The sequence below is a fragment of the Strigops habroptila genome, chromosome 4 (genome assembly GCF_004027225.2).
Source record: "Strigops habroptila isolate Jane chromosome 4, bStrHab1.2.pri, whole genome shotgun sequence".
NCBI classification, from domain to species: Eukaryota; Metazoa; Chordata; class Aves; order Psittaciformes; family Psittacidae; genus Strigops; species Strigops habroptila.
Genome location: NC_046358.1, coordinates 80307984 through 80325145, shown reverse-complemented (window position 1 = coordinate 80325145; position 17162 = coordinate 80307984). Strand labels below are relative to the sequence as shown.

The 17162-nt window shown below is 39.3% G+C and overlaps 1 protein-coding gene across 1 annotated transcript in view; it reads left to right on the top strand.

Annotated features, from left to right (window-relative positions):
* C4H7orf50 (chromosome 4 C7orf50 homolog) overlaps window positions 1-17162 on the top strand; it is a 32681-nt gene that overhangs the window by 9068 nt on the left and 6451 nt on the right. The gene's annotated exons all lie outside the window — the stretch shown is intronic.

Below are 17162 nucleotides of genomic sequence, written 5' to 3'. Positions count from 1 at the left end.
TAATAGATAATATCCTTATCTGGATATTGCTGTGAATTTCCTAAGCCTTGCAATTTTATTTATCATGTGTTTAAACTTTAAAAATAAGCTGCTGGAGTATGTTTCTTTTCTCGCTGTAATGGTTTATATTACACTAGTAATATACGTCACCAGAATGTTTCCCATGGCATTGTCTTTTCAGTTTGCTTTATAGATCTTACTTTCCCCATCCCTAATTTAAATGTAGGTGAGATGCAGAGAATGTCAGAGATATTTTTAAAGATGCTTATAAGAATAATACAAAACAAGGGCATGTTGCAGAAACACAGAAGTGGAGACAGACAGAATTTCCCATCGAGAGAGAAAACAGTCTGACTCTGCAGAACACAAGGTGGTTTTTGCTGAGCGCAGTGGCTGTGCTGCTGAAAGCCGTGTACAACCCAGGGCAGTTTTTATCTGCTGTGTTTGCAGAATGGAAACAGATCCTAGTCCTCCCTCAAACTTTATAACAAACAATGCCAAGCATGGGAGATTTTAAAGCTGAAACATTGTTCTTCCTTTCAGAGAATACAGAAGTCTGAGGGTTGCTGCTATAAGCATTTATTTTGATATTTTTAATACTATTTCTCTTCCTGTGTGTATATAGTATAGATTAAAATAGCGTGTTTAAAGTATATCAGGTTTTTACTCCTGCTGGCCATGTGGAGAGGGGCATTAATAACTGGTGGCTTAGTGTTCACTCAGTGTTTGCATCTAAGAAGTTTCTGAGTTTTGAAGGAACCAGGAGAGGCTTGTGCTGGGCGGTAAATAGGGCAGCAGCATTTGAGATTGTGGCCAAAAGCTGAGATGACTGTCACCCTTCAGGAAATCACTGACCATTCATCCTACCACATTTGGGGCCAGGTGACTCTACTGGGAGAGCTTCTGAGCAAATATGACCTCACTTATTAATGCTGAAAAACAGTTTCTAAATTTAAAGTACATTGAGTGGGCTTGTGTCAGATGTAGTTTGCTTCGTTGATCCACAACATTTTGAAGCTGTTTTTCCTCTCATGGAGTATTTTTTTTAGCTGTGGTCAGTGGTGACTTGATGTTTGATTCTGAACTTATTCAAGTAATTCTCATTGCTGCTGGCCTTAATCTTTATTAATTTCAAACTTTTTGATGTTTCACCATCAATGGCTTAAGTTTTTAGATATTAAAAGTAATTGATGCACTAGAAATCTAAACATACACAGATCTTTTTTTCTCCCTCCAGAGACAGACTCCTTGGGTTTGATAACAACTAACATTAGCATTTAGTGTCATTTCTCCTTCCCCCACCCTTCAGGATGGAGAATGAGTTTTCTTCCTGATAGGGAGGTGCAGCATACATAAAAGCTCATCAGTTATCTTGAGCTTCATAAAATATCAGAGAACTGCTCAAGTGATGAATCTCAATTAGCCTGTAGCAAAAAATAGTATGTGAATTTAAAAGAAACCATTGTAATGAGACACAGCGATGTTGCTGAATTCCCTTCAACAGCTGGGCCTTTAAGGTGTCTTGAAAGAGCAGCTTTTCCTCAAAGATTAGGGGAATCTTGATGGAGGTTAATTTTGCTTTAATAATCACAGGGCTATTTTTTAAAGGTTCTGGGGCAAGCATTATCTATGGATGTAATTAATCTATTCATACAAGCTTTTAGTCATTTTGTCAGATTCATTAGTTCCATAAGAAGCCTCATGAATCCAGAGAGTCAGATACAGGATAAATTTGCATTTGGCGTTGTTCTGCGGCTGTTTTATATGAACTTGGGCATGCACTTGCTACTATCTGATTTCAAAGGCTTGCAATTTTCCTAATACTCTGGAGATCAGTGAATTTGTTTTAGCACTTCTCCAACTTTCTATATTGCTTGACTTTTAATTTCTACCAGGGCCTGACCTGCCTCTAAGTGGGATTCCTCTCCTTGACGTAAATCAGTGTGTCTGTAAAACTGAATGTTTTCCAATTGATGTTGACAGTTGGACAGACTTTCCTTATTTTAAAGGAAGCCACTATCTCTGTCCGTGGCAAAGTAGTCTCATGTTATTAAGAGTGACTTACCTTATCATTATCCTACACTCCCTTGTGTAACTTCAGTACCCCGTGGCATCTGATGAAGCCGCCTCAGTTTGTTTGCAGTTCCCTAGCAGCCCCGGCATTACTCACAAACTCTACAAAGCTCTCTGTTGCAATGCCCACACCTTTCCTATTTTTAGGGTGCTGGTATGCCAGCAGTTATTCCTGTGGGGGTAGGCAGAGAGGGCATATTCACTTCACAGATTTGATGCTGCTTAGGGCTATTCTGTGAACACACTTAAGCATATTATCTTCTGCAGAAGGCAAAGATTGCTGTTAGGTATAGGAAGCAGAAAAATTGCACTGCTGTGTTGGACCTGGGATTGAGCAAGGTTTTCTAATTCACTGTATTGCCCCACATTTTGCAAAGAACTTCTCCTTGTCCTGGTGTTTACGTCCTTCACATGGCTCTATCAGTTTTCTCAGTCTCGCTGCCCCTTTGGTGAATCAGTACATCCATAATCCTTCATCTGTTGCTAGTTCTTCCGTACACTGATGTGATCTATTGCTCTTTGAACTCGTGTGTCTGTGAAAGTTCTGGAAATGCAAGTCCTGGAAGCCAACATGCTGTTTTACTGGAGCCACCTTCCAGCTTCACACAGAAGGGACTGAGAGTCTGTGATTCCTTCCTGCTCCCTGTCACTCCGGCTTTGGTCTGTGGCTAACAACATTGGATTCTTCTTTGAGACATAACACGTTGAGATTTCACATTTAATTTGCTGCGTGCTAAAAACCTTTGGGTTTCTTTTCTGCCCTCAAACTATTACTCAGTTTTGTGTTAATGACAGTGTTGGCATAAACATGCCAGCTATAGCCATAATAAATTTTTCACTGGCTATAGAAGGGACAGTGCTTCTCATCGTACTTCAGCCTGGCTGCAGCAAGTCAGATACCCGCCTGTTTCAGAACTGGCTTTACAATATACATTTCCAGATGTTATTGTTCTCATTATCATCTGATTATTCAAACCATGCATTTAGGATTCTGTGAATGTCACGTTACACTCTCAGTAACAGCACCATACAGCTTTTGCCTGTTTAGTCAAGATGTCTGACGGCAGCCAGACTTGATGATTTTCAGTCCCTACGATACACTCACTGGCTTCTGGATTCACTTTCCTGTGTCTTGATGGCAAGTGATATGCAGAACTGTGTTGGAGCCATGCCAGTGTTTTTCTAACCCTTGCATGACATCCACAAGATGTCATATTGTTCAGGAATTGCTTTTAAACTGTTATTAACTTCTTGGTGGGTTAGCTGCTTTTTGTGGTTCCAATACAACAATTTCACTGCTTTGCAAGAAGCACATTAACATCTTAATTTAGTAAGTGCATGCAGATTACTGTTCCTTATGTTCCACCTATAAAAACAGCTATCCAGACTGAGTGATCCAGGCTTTGCCTGGTGAAGTCTCACCAAAAAAAGGAATGCAACATTTTCATTCTGCAGCGCTTCCATTCGAGTCCAACTTTGCAATGCAGGCGGTTAAAGAGATGCTAATGCTGAACAGAGGAAGCTGTCTGCACAGTGCTGTGCAGAAATACCAACTTGGGTCTGGAAGCTGAATAACCAGGTTAACACCCAGATGAAGCTGAATTAAGAAGTCATGGCTCACTACAAATGAGCTCAAGCACAGCATGGTGGTCATTTGTAAGTTATACAACTTCCAGTGCCAGAGCGGGCACCAAAGCTTCTTCAGCTGTTACTGAAGATAAACTTGTCAGTTAAAGCTAATACTGACAAATAATAGTGTTATTTACTGTGTGATTCTAAAAACAGCAACCAAAAGTAAGAACAAAAAACAACTTTACGTAGCTTGGAGCCAATCTTAGTTATTTTTACCAAGAACTTCTGGGAAGAAAATGAACCCTAGGAATATATTCTGGGTATCTTTAATACTCTACTGGAAATGCTCCAGATGGACAGAATTACTTTTTTTATATCATTTCAGTCACTTCAGGCAAGTCCTCTCCATACTGGTGTTTCTGGATGTATTTTGCCATTTCTAGCTTGCTGGGTAAGCAGCTCTGGTTTCTAGAGACAAAACAGGCGATTGCTTTGAACATTCTGAAATACCATGTTCTAAGACTTTTAAGCTTAGTTGTGTGTGGAAGTTCTCAGATGCTGCAGGTATCTCTGTGGTATTTCAACTCATTGAGAAGTAGGAAGTTTTGGAAACATCAATGATTGCATGATTTTCCAGCCAAATTAGTAAATGCTAATGATGCAACACATTCAGCTGAGCTTTAGAAGAGCAGCTGGACTAACACTGCTTTCCCTGAACCAAATCTCTTATGGCTTAGATATTCATATTCTGGATAAACTCTTTTCTGTCGGGAATGTTTTTGGAGTAGCTTGCTTAGCCCTAACATATGGCTTAAGAGGAGAAAGCAAAGGAAGCTCATGTCCATACTAAATTTTTCTCCGTCAGAGTCAGGAGCTGTTCTGTCTCCCTAAATCTGCTCATTGTCCTACTTAGTTTATGGCAGAGGAAAGAGATTTCTTCTTGTAATTTCCATAACCATAAGTGGTCACTAAATTTAACAAAAAGGGAGAAATAGATTAGGAAACTCTAATCCTGCTTTATGGCTCCAAATCAAATAATTTGTCTTTTAAATCTTTGCATAATTTTATGGAAGGTCAGAAGTACACAGCTCAAAGCATATTTCAGGAGAAGCTGCAGAGTGATTTACTTTGAAACTTTCTGTCTCTTTGTGCTTCTACCATTTTTTCAGCGTGAAACAAAGCTGTCAAAATATTTACTTGGGCATTTTGTTCAAACATTCTCAGAGGGAAATAATGTAGTTAATAGCATCATTAACATGAAGTCACAAATGTTTTCATCTGACATCTATCATTTACAGGATCAGCTGAAAAATATGTTATCAACTAACCAGCCCCATCTTTAAAGGGATTTTTATTTTTTGCATTTAAAAGATATTTTCTCTATCCTCTCCCCATCATAGTAATGGTAATTTGCTTTTCCATAGTACCTTTCCTGATAGCATATCATGACTGTATTTTGTCAAAATGCATGAAGAATATTTTGACACTAATGTATTCCCTCTTGTTATGACAGCTTTTGAGAAATTGTTATATTACCCCATTTTTCAGATGGGTAAATTAAACAGCGATGAAGTCTGTGACTCACCAAAGTCCTTGTACTATCTGAGGGTCTCCTTTCAAACAAGTGACAGGAGGGAAACTAGACATAACTTTCTTCTCATCTGAACACAGGCTCTGTTTTCTTTGGCCCTACACCAACGTCTGGTCCCAAGAGACCTGCAGGATTTTCTCAATTCCTTATTCTGAAAGAGGAGTTTGCATGGACTTTTTCTGTAGTGGCATCTCAAGACATTCCTAAAGGCAGTTAGCAACTATACTAGTCTCTGGGTGGACATGCAATGTGTGGATTAATATTCCAAACCCTTCTTGCTACTCTGGGAGAGGTTTCTGTCTTCTGTGGTTGGGGTCTCCTCACAGTTGTGATCCTTTGTAGTATTGCTACAAATGACCAGAGCAGCTTTATTCCACTTTATTGCTGCTGATAAAACTAGGAGCAACATTTCCTGAGTTAGCCAGCTGGAGGTTGCAGACAACACTTTTATTCTCAGTCACATACATAAGAATTTTCTCCCACATATGATGATGTATCAGATGAGATTGGCGGCTCTTAAGTTGTTCTCATGGGCCTGAGGAGGCTTCCCATGCATTCCTGGTGAACTGATTTTTTCCAAAGTTTAGCTTGCTTTTATCTGTTTATAATTTTTGCAGTAGGATGTTTGAGTTTCCTCATTTTCACATATATGTTGTCACAGCTATAAATTGCATTAGTGGTAATTAACCGTCATGCTGTAATGTGCTTCCTCAGTTGGGGAAAACTAGCTTATGTGTGTGAAGTCCATAAATATTGGAGTAAAAATAGTTAAGGTTTCTTTGCCTGATTCTCTTTCCTGTAAAATGTCTTTATTTCCAAACCTAGTTAAGAAAATTTAATGCATCCTTTCTTAATGACTCTCATTTCCAGTAAAATAAAATTTAGTATAAATGAATTTTCTTAAGAGTTTATTAAATGCAGCCATTAGATATTTCTCGTTGAGATCCAGCTTTCGTCTGTCCATGATATTATACAAAAGAGATTGCATCTAATTGAATGATTACGCAGCTTTAATAAATTATTTCATCTGAAATGACTTTTAGAAACCTTGTGAGATGTATTAGGGAAATTCAAAAGCAGAAGTCTTTAATAACAGGCCAGTCTCCTTCAAGACTGTATCCTGACAGTAATGAGACACCTTCATTGCTCACTGAAGCTGTGAGTGCTCAACGCTTCACACAATCACTTTGACCTTTTCCATTTGTCTTGAGGAAAACTCGTGCACTACTCAGGTCAGATAAAACCAGAATAATTAAAATTGCCCCTTTCACATCTAACTGTTACAACAAAATAGCTTTTGGTATTTTTAAACTAAAAGCAGACTGCAGGGATTATTTACTTTATTTTAGTGAAATTCTGTTTGCAGTGAGGCTTCATTGAAGGTGTATGAGGCATAGCTTCTTCCTCCCAGCCTCTGAAGTCTGCTTTCCCCTGGCTCTCTAAACTCCTTGCCTAGCGCCTGGCCCGGAGCCCAGGCATCCCATCCTTAACCCATCTTCTTGATTTGAGAAAAGGCATTTTGTACTCACTCATCTTCTTCCATTCAGGCTGTGTTCTTGACATGGCAGAAATGCAAAAAAGAAGGTTTTATGTTTTCTCTGTGTCATAAAATTTACATCTAGGAGAACTAACACTGCTGCTCACTTCCTCAAACACATTCAAACTATTCATCCAGTGCCCAAATACTCACAATAGTGGCGAGTAGTTTCGTAGCTCTAGGGAATCATTTAGTCTAGTCAGCCAAAGCCAAAATTAAAATTTAAAATGCAGTTGGCAATGATTATTAATCAATTAGCTCCAGGGAGCTGTCAGGGCTTCCTAGACAGAGTTAGAATAGCAAGCAATAGTTTTGAAATAATAAAACTGGATCCTTAATAAAACTCGTCTCCCGCTTCACACGTTTATTAATATGATGATGCCCCAAAAGGTATCAGTAATTACTTTTATATGAATAAAATTGAATTGGAATGAGAGCCATCTGCAGGAAGCAGTAATTGGCAGATCAGCCTCTTTAAGCATAGATTACTTAAAATCATAGTAGTGCAATGCACATCACAGGATATTAGAAGAGGAGAATCTGATACTGTCCTGAATACCGTAGTGCAGCAGCAGATTTTATTATGCAGTGAGAGATACCTGAACACAGCAGCTAAATCAAGAAAATGTGAGTGGGCTGTCAGCTGCTGTACACTTTTAGGTTGATCTTGATATATTCATTGGCTTGTGCCTTTTTAGAACTCTTCTGCAAAAAGAATAAATCATTCTGTAAGGTTACAATTTAGGCAATTCAAATGGCTAGGGGTCTGCAACACTCCTTCTGCTTCTGCCATACTTCCTAATCATGCAGGCATGGGGTGTCCAAATTGGTATGTAAAAAATGACAAGGGTGGTTGACAGGTCATTGGTTTTTTTGAAAGCTTCTATGCATGTTCTTGCTGTTGGTCCAGAATAACCCAAATGTGGTATCCTCTCAAACACACTGTAAAAGCCATCTGTGTGATGGGTTATTTGGAGAGGGCTGTGTGGGGCTTCCTGTAACAATGATAAGATATGTCTAATTAGCCAGTGCATTTAGGGCTGGCATCCAAATTAATAAATACGTGTTCTTCAATACTTTCCTAAGAGAACTCAGTTAAGTAAAGGGGCTCGATAAGAATTTGACAATCCAGAATGTCTTCTGTGTGCCTAGAACATCATCACCAGAATAAGCCAGTGATGTGGAAGAGGCACAAGGCAAGCCCTTTTGGGAAGTCTGCAGGAACAGGATTTGAATCTTGTGGGGAGGAAAGGAGGCCAGTTGGGCTCCCTGCAACTAGGACCAGATATCCTGGATGCTGAGAGCCAGAAAGGAACAGTGTGCATGGTGCTAGGACTTAGCGCAGGTAGGCATTTGGTACACAGGGAACTCATTAATGTAGAGAGAGAGCATTGCTTTTTCATATTGTAGTCAAATGTTACTCTGGAGTTTGGAACTGCAGAAGAGCACTTCTGATCCTGTTGGCTTTGGAAGCCCATTAGGTCTTTCCAAAGGTAAAAGCAGCACAAAACCAGCCAACCTGGAGTTAACAACACCTGGTTATAAAAACCAATGCATTTTCAGCAGTGTTCCTGGTCAGAGGCCCAGCTGGATTAGACACCTTCACAGGGTGCCAGCGTCATTATGTAGCTTCAGGGCTTCTTGACATAGCCCATGCGTAATAACTGAATAACACAAACTTTCCACACAGTGTACTGAGCAATAAATTGGCACTTTGGCATCCTGGCTGGTTCAAAGCAAAATTGATCAAGCCAACACCTTCAGTGTTCAAATCCTTCTCGAAGGGGTCCTTTCTTCATCCTTCCTCAAAAATTTTCACTGATAAATGAAGTTGGTTTCTTATCCGGCATTTTCTTAAGCACCGCTATACGGAAAACCATGACACTTTAATAGATTTTTGGTGTTTTCTTATTAAAAGCCAGAAGTTAGTTTTGTTTTGTTTGTTTGTTGGGTTTTTTTAATCATTGCTAGCTTTGAGATAGGCCTTAAAATTACACTGACTTTTTTTATCATGTTAGTAAATACTTGACTTCTGATAGCAGCCTTTTGTAACTTGTCTAATTCTTCTTTCATTAGCACTGTAATATTTTAAGTATAGCTAGTATAGGTATGAGCCAGCACTGCTGAAACGACAGAATTTTTTGTATAGACCCAGAACAAGATTAGGGTATATTAATGCCCCACTAGCTGTATACCCATGACTGGATGTTACTGTTGTAGTTTTGTGGCACTGAGCAATAGAATTGAATCTTCTAGATCTGGCTTGAAAGGACTTGCATTGCTTATCGCAGTGAGTAGTAAAATCCAGTGATTTTACTGCTCACTGGGATTTTCTCCAGCTGAGAACCACTCCAGAACCTAGTCTTCTCCCAACAACATGGAATCAGAGTCATAAGCAGTGATTTCAGCCTGATTTCAACCTATGTGCCCTTCAAATCCTTCCTTTGAAATGCAAAAATGCCCTTAATTGATTGATCTGTTATTCTTTTCTTCTTTGAGATGCTGAGGGGAGAGAACCTTTTTAAGTTTTTTGAGCAGATTTAAAATAAAAAAGCAATGAAAATGAGCCGGTTGCAACTCAGCTTGAATCCATGCCTTGGCAGGAGTATTCTGTACCACAGTTGGATGTTAATATGGTAAGGCAGAAGAGAAGTGACCATGTTTGTTTTTTCTGGGTCTGGTAGCATATCCCTCATCTGATCATCAGAAAGCAGTTATATAAATGGATTGTTGCCAACTTTTTACTTGCAGCTGGCTTCTTACATGATTTTCATACAGGCTATAGGACCTTCTTTATCTCCTCGTACCACCCAGGATGTTCTTCATGGGAGGGAGGCATAACAGTTGTTTTCATTTTCCCTTTTTCTTATTTCTGGTCTGGGCATCAGTGTGACCAGAATTAAGTGCAAGAAAAGATGGACATCTGGAGAGGAGATGGGACTTGAGCACAGCAATGGGATAGCATTTAGTTGTATATTTAGTTGTATATTTCTTGCAGGAGCAGAACAGATTGGCTGGGAAGGGCTCAAACTCTATTTTTTATTCTTCTTCTGTGATAATTTAACTCTGGCCTTGTCTTCTTTTTATGAATGTATGTAAAATAAAAAGCACATTTAGCTTAATAATACAGTAATATTAATGGTGGGCTTTCACGCCTACTGCTGACCTTTTTGTTATTACTGAAAACAACAGAAAGTTCTTAGCATATTATTACTACTATAAATATATTTTCAGATCAAAATGCAATTTTGCTGCAGGCAGGCCAATACAGATACCAGCAACTAAATAACTGTATTAGAAAAAGAATTAAAATAATAAATTAAAGGGTTTTTTCCCAGTGGAACACTCTCGGCATATGTAGGTAGGTTGGTGTGCATGACAAGTTGAATCACAGTAAGACACCCTATGTGTGTTGTACCATATAAGAGATATGAGCTGTACTGATGACCTGCTGTATGATTTTGACGCATCGTTGCAGTTTTCTGGGTCATCTTGCCTTTCCACTTATCATCTGTCTCATCTGTTTATACTTGAAGCTCTTCAAGGGGATGTCTCATGTTGCGTTTGAACAGTGCCTGCAGTGGAGGAGGAAGGGGATTTCTAGCTTGGCTGAAGCTTCAGGATGCAAACATAATATAAAACGTTACAAATAATGGCAAGTGATAAAAGTACATATAAGAAAAGATACGCTGTGATAAACATTTTATGTAGATTTAATCAAAGCTTTGCTTTGAGGCACAAAGGCCCTTTCCTTTTGCTTTATAAATACTTTCTAAGAAAATTCTGTGTAGTTTGCTCTACGGATACAGTCAGATACAATCTGTCCTTATATTGGACATCAGGACAAAAATGGGACACTAAAAAGTAAGTTTATTTTTTCCTGTATGTGTGGTTCCTAAATTTAAATAAAAGAGGAAAAAAAAAGCTTCCTCCCCTCGCCTTTTCACAAGTCTTTAGTCATTATGCTGTGTCTAAACCAGATGGAAGAATATATTAAAAATTGTTTTTAAACCACAGATTGAGAAATGGTGCCAGGATTTTCAACCAAAAATGTGGCACTGATTCTAAAATCTGTTGACAATTTTAGAAAGTTTTCTTCTGGCAAAAGAGCTCTGTTAGTGTCTCTTCTTGTCTTCCAGGAAAATAAGGAAAACCTCTATCTGAGTCATAATTTAATCAGCATCTAAACTGGATTTGAGAATAGCAGTGTAAATATATTAACTTTGTCCAGGAATTGAAATTGGCAGGTAAACAGAGTCATCCATAACACAAGAAAAACACAGTTAAAATAAAGGCTATGACTCTCTCTCAAACCTATATATTGAGTTCTGCCACAGACTAGTGTGTCTAAGATTTTAACTACAGCCATTCAGGTCAAGTCATTGAAATCTATTTAGAGTTTAAATTTTGGATGGTTTTTTTCAAATGAAGAACATGAGCATCACATGCACTTGGAATTAGACTTCCTCTTACATTGCATTGAGCACTGAAGCACACTGCAAGGCAACTTGCTGGGCATGCAAGTGTTGACAGACATTCAAAAACTATATCTTTATAAAAGCAAATTCATTTTAAATGCCCCTGAGAGAAGAAGAAGAAATTCTGAATACGTCCAAGAAAAATAAACACTTTTACATTTCCCTTTAAATAATTGCATGTGTTATAACTGGACAAAAAAATATTATTCCTACTTCACTATATGCGCTGTAGGGCATATATAAAACTTCCATCCACATACATATTTTTTTAATATCTAGCCATATAAAACCCCATCCATAAAATGGCTCTTCTCCCACAAGAATGGGCTTATGCCAAATTTCTGCTCCCTCCGTGCTGCTTCCAGCAGTTCCAGGGAGGCGCTCTGAGGTGCTGGGTTCCTCTGCTCACCTGTTGGCCATATGTGATGTTACTCAGGGCTGAACTGGCTTGATAACAGCATTCAGACGTTCCAGATTTGGGCCTTATAAGGGCAGTGAGCTTGCCTTAAACATAAATGCACCTTAAACATAAATGCAGTATTTTAAAGCTGCTGCTATTGTATGTATTGCATTGTGAAATATTACAGCAAACCACTTGAGTGCCAAGTGTTTAAGCAAGGTTTTAAATCTCTTTAAGGGAATTTTTTAGTGCATGGTTGTTCTTTATTGAGGAAGCACCTGCTATCCACATTTTACGGATAGGGAGTGAGTGCAGCAATGAACCTTTTGCACTGTTTGCAGAGAGCTTCGGAAGTAAAACGTTTAACTTGATGCCTACAAGCCTTAATGATGTACCAGAACTTCTGTTCAGTCTTCCTTGTGGGGCACGTGGGATCACAACATAGGTGATCCCTAAAGACAGGTTTCATGGTGATGAAAAACTGAGTGTATCAAAACAGAAAAGTACGCAGATAAATGAGGTGGAAGAGGAACGGCCATGAGGTGTGAGAGGAGATTGTGAGCCGTGAGCAGGGGCGGCCATGAGGGAAGACCATGACAAGAGAGGTGGGGCAGTTGAGAGGGGAGAGGAGGGGCGGCTATGAGGGGCGAGGGGAGATCGTGAGGAGACAGGAGACGCAGCCATGAGGGATGAGAGGAGATTGTGAGGGGACAGGATGGGTGGCCATGAGAGGCGAGGGGAGATCGTGAGGGGTGAGCAGGGGCAGCCATCAAGGGTGAGGCAACAGGAGAGGCAGCCATGAGGGGTGAGGGGAGATTGTGAGGGGACGGGAGGGGTGGCCATGAGAGATGAGGGGAGATCATGAGGGGAGAGGTGGGCCAGTCATGAGGGGAGATGGAGAGGGGACAGGTGGGGCAGCCATGAGGGATGAGGGGAGATCGTGAGGGGACAGGAGCAGTGGCCATGAGGGAAAATCATGAGGGGAGTGGTGGGGTGGTTGTGAGGGGAGATCATGAGGTGAGATTAGGGGCAGCCATGGGACGTAAGGGGTGTCCATGAGGGGAGATCTTGAGGGGAGATGAGGGGTGGCCATGAGGGTTAGGGTCGGCAGTTATACAGTGTGGGGCCACTATGAGGGGGCAGATGAGGGGTGGCTGTGACTGGTGATCGTGAGGGGCAGCCATGAGGGGAGATCAGTTTGCCCTCAGTGACACGGTTTAGTGGTGGGCTTGACAGTCCTGGGCTTGATGATCTTAAAGGTCTTTTCCAACCTGGTTGATTCTATATTTCTATGACTCTAATGTGACAATTTTTGTATAGTAGTGTAGTGCGCTGCTTTTAATGTTTTCAATAGATCTTTTCAGTGTAGCCTTGAGTGTGGTGTAATGGACCAGATCCATTGCTCTGTCCCTCCTTTGAGACTCAGTGGAGCTTGAGAGAATAAGAGACAAGAGTCCTCATGGGTAAATCACAGGAAAGCAAGAGGAGGCAGCACTCTGACCCGGTCCTCACGGCCGGAGAAACCTTTCGGATTAATTCCCTGATGCTAAGTGTGGGCTGGATGCTGGAGAAATCTAAATTTGGGGGCTGTATGCTTTACCTTGGACAGATATCCATGCTGGGCCACCAGTGGCACAAAATTGGAGCAGCAGATTTAGGTGAATCTAGGTGTCCTTGCATTTGGCACGCAGCAGTGCTCTTGTGTCTTCCAGAAGGTTTTCAACAGTCACATATCTGTCTGTCTTTCTGGTCTCTCAAGACTTGTTTCCTACCCAATAATCTTTTCAAGTTGAATGAGTAAAATGGTTGGTTCTCAGCACAGTGTTTTTATACACATAGATTATTGAATAATTGTGATAGCGTTGTAGGGTTTTGTCCTGGCCAAGTAGTCTGAGCAGATGCTTTGTGTTGTCTTCCTGAATCCAATTTGTAACAATAATGTTTGTCTCTTACTGTGTTTCTGGAACCAATTTGCCTACTTTCCTTTCCCCTTCCCTTTCTGCTAGGACATCCAGAGAGCACTCTGCCCTGAACACTACCAGTTGTCTTTTGTTTGCCTACTTATACTGCCTATGTTCCCATGTTTTGGGAACAGATCTGTGTGAGGTTACTTTAATGTAGAGACTAAAAGTCATTTATGAGATAAACCAGTGAGAATCTTGGGTAGTTTTTCCACGAGTCTCTCATGCTAAAGTCCAAACTCCAAAATGTAAAATTCCCTAAGCTGCTTGATTAATTTGATTCATTTCCTCTATATCTTCAATTTCAAAGCCATTTGGGAAGATCGTTTGCACAAACATAAAAGTTCTCTTTAACTAAAGTCAACCAATGTGTTTTTTCAATGAGCTGGAGCTTGTAAAAAAAATTCAAACATTAACTGCGTAAAGAAGGCAATTAGTGTTTGTACAATATATTGAAAATTAGCCCGAGGCGTGCTGGAAAAATACATGTTTTACACATGTATATTTTTGATCCAATTCCGTAGTTTATATTAGATCTGGATATAGATGCTTCTAAAGGCTTCCAAATTAATTCAAACTGTGGAAGAAGTTGTGATTGTCCATAAAAAGGTTTTTTTAAACTATAATGTAGTTGGTCTTACTCTGTATATTTTATCACTCAAAGGAAAAGCCTTTTCTATTGCTGTAGTATGTCAAGGAAGCTTATCTGCATATAAACAGCAAAATGAGACTTCTCTTGTGTTACAGAGCTTCAACTTTTGTAGTTTAAAAGTTGAACATTTCTAAAAATGTACTAATGATGTCATTCTGATAAACAAGACACCCCTCTCACTCTGTCATGGAGCGATACTTTCCATAGGTTTTAAAGCTGTCATAGTAGGAAAAAAGCTGTCATAGTCATAGGAATCAGTGGAAAACTTTTAATAACTGCTGGGGGGGGCAATTACAGGGAGCAACCTCAGGTTATCTGTCTTAAAGGTTGTGCATCCATTATCATGAGTATTTTGCACACAGTTTGATAGGAATTACAGTTAAGAGAGGGACCATTTTCCTGAAGGGGGAGAAACAAGAATTGATGCAGCCATGGTTAAAGTACCAGTTAAAAACTTGGGAGCATTCTCTGAAAATATGAGTACACCCATAGTCTATTAAGGAAAATACTACTCTTTTTACCGTACTCATTTAGCATTTGAGTCTAACTGGACAGAATGCAAAGCAAAAGAAATGGTTTGTGCAGCTCCAGTGCTATAATAGGCACAAACGTTATTTCCTGCCGTTGCTAATGTTAAAGAATTTGTTATTTATATCAGTTATTATGGTGTATATAGAGCAAAACCTTTCAGGAAGACTAGTTGAAACTTCTGTTTCTTCCTACAGGAGAGTTCACTAGAGTGAAAGTCAATGTGGGGTCTTAGATGCAGAAGTATAATGGCTTGCCTTAACATTTAGAAGAGAGCATATGGTTTTGGTAATAGGCTAATAAGAGCAATTAACCTTATAGTGCACTCTTCTGTTGGTCTCAGTTGTTTATAAACTAGGTAATAAAGATATTTTAACATCCTGTAGCTTTATAGGAGATTAGTCAAATCAGGCTGTATTTTTCACGTTAATGTCTAACAGTCGTCAGGTGATACTGTAAGTGATAGAAACGTAAAACTAGCAGAGAATAAAATAGTCAGAGTACTATGTAGGTGTGTCTAACCAAAGAATATAATCACAAATACATAGATACATAGTATGGTTTAAAGAAATAAAAACATGTTAAAGGTTTTCGTTAGAAGAAGGACTGTTTTCACAGGATGCAGTCACAGATATGTCATTCAACTTGTTCTTGTCACCTTGCAGAGATTAAAATGGAAACTGCTTCCAGGTTTATTTAACATAAAAACTGATTTGAAACTTACCTTCTTCTTCATGTGTGCAAATAGACAGCATTTCGTATAACATCTTCCGTGTAGTTGTTCAGAAGGATGAACCTCATAAAAGAATGGGTTTCTTTTAACAGCAAGCACCATCATTGTCTTTTGGGGTGTTTTTTGAAGGACTTAATAGTCTTGCTGCATTACTTCCTGCAGAAGTTCCAGTTTCTCAGTTAGGAGCTACTGCGTTTCCTTTCCCCAGAAACTGCACCCACAAGAAAAGCCCTTTTTACTTCATAGGATCATAGAATCATAGAATAGTTAGGGTTGGAAAGGACCTTAAGATCATCTAGTTCCAACCCCCCTGCCATGGGCAGGGACACCTTGCACTAAACAGTGTCGCCCAAGGCACTGTCCAGCCTGGCCTTGAATACCGCCAGGGATGGAGCATTCACAACTTTCTTGGTCAACCCATTCCAGCGCCTCACCACCCTCACTGTGAATAACTTCTTCCTTATATCTAATCTAAACTTCCCCTGTTTAAGTTTGAAGCCATTACCCCTTGTCCTACCACTACAGTCCCTAATGAAGAGTCCATTCTCTGTCAACTCCTTACTTTACAGGTGGTGTATTTTGACAGTTGTTGTTCAGTTGGGCATGTTGCTGCAAAGCCAAGTGACACCGAGGGTTGAATGAGCTTTATTTTGCACATACTTTGGTTTCTAGGTTGGTGGTGATGGGAGAATGATGGTTTCTCGATAATAATATTGTTTTATTTAATTCTGTAACTTTTGGCAGTCAGCTTTTGGGCTTCTGGTTTTGTGCAATATTTGTTTTGCAAACTTTTGCCCATTTACTGCAATGTCCCAAAGGAGACCTCTAAATCAGTTTATTTGTGGATTTAATTTGACTATGATATTTTGTGGTTATTTGTGTTTTGTTTATCCTTCCTGTTATTTGTCTGAGTTTTACCTTATATGTTGGTTACAGACATTTTTATTGAGTTTAGCTGGTCATAACCCTAATGACTTGTTGCTGCTTTTTCTTTATCATGAATTTGAAAATCAAGACAATAAGTTTTTTTTTCTTTGGGTTTTCTGCAGGGACTTCCATGAAACTTTTCTGCACAAATTTGTGGTCTTGGTTTTTCCTCTTTCATTGAATTGACTGAAAAATGTATTTGCTGGTGCAACATTCACTGAATATGAGGACTTTTGCTTTATTAGACTTGGCAGTGTTTAAACAATACTAATTCTCATACCCAGCTGGCTTTTCAATTGATTTCTCTGCTCTCTGTTGCTGTGTAAAACAAGCTGGAACATTAAAGGCATCATGAATGCTACCCTCTGGAGACTTGTTTTTTAGAGAAAAATCAAATAAGTGTAAAAATTTCTGTTTTTTCTCCTCATAGATTTTCTTCTGGATCTTTAAATGATATTTCAGTGTACTGACAGATTTTGTACATAGTAAGATGCTAATTTTCAAGCACATTCTTTTAAAAAGCAGACTTTATAGTGAGATTTGCTAGCTTGCTCTTTGTTTATAGAAATAAAGGTCTCTTTCTTCACCTAAAACAGATTATACCAGCTTTAAAATCATGTTCAAGATGTACGTAATTGTGACATTTTAACCCAGCTAAAACTTTGCATATTTAAAATGTGTTCGCTAAATAGTCCAAGAACATCTGCAGA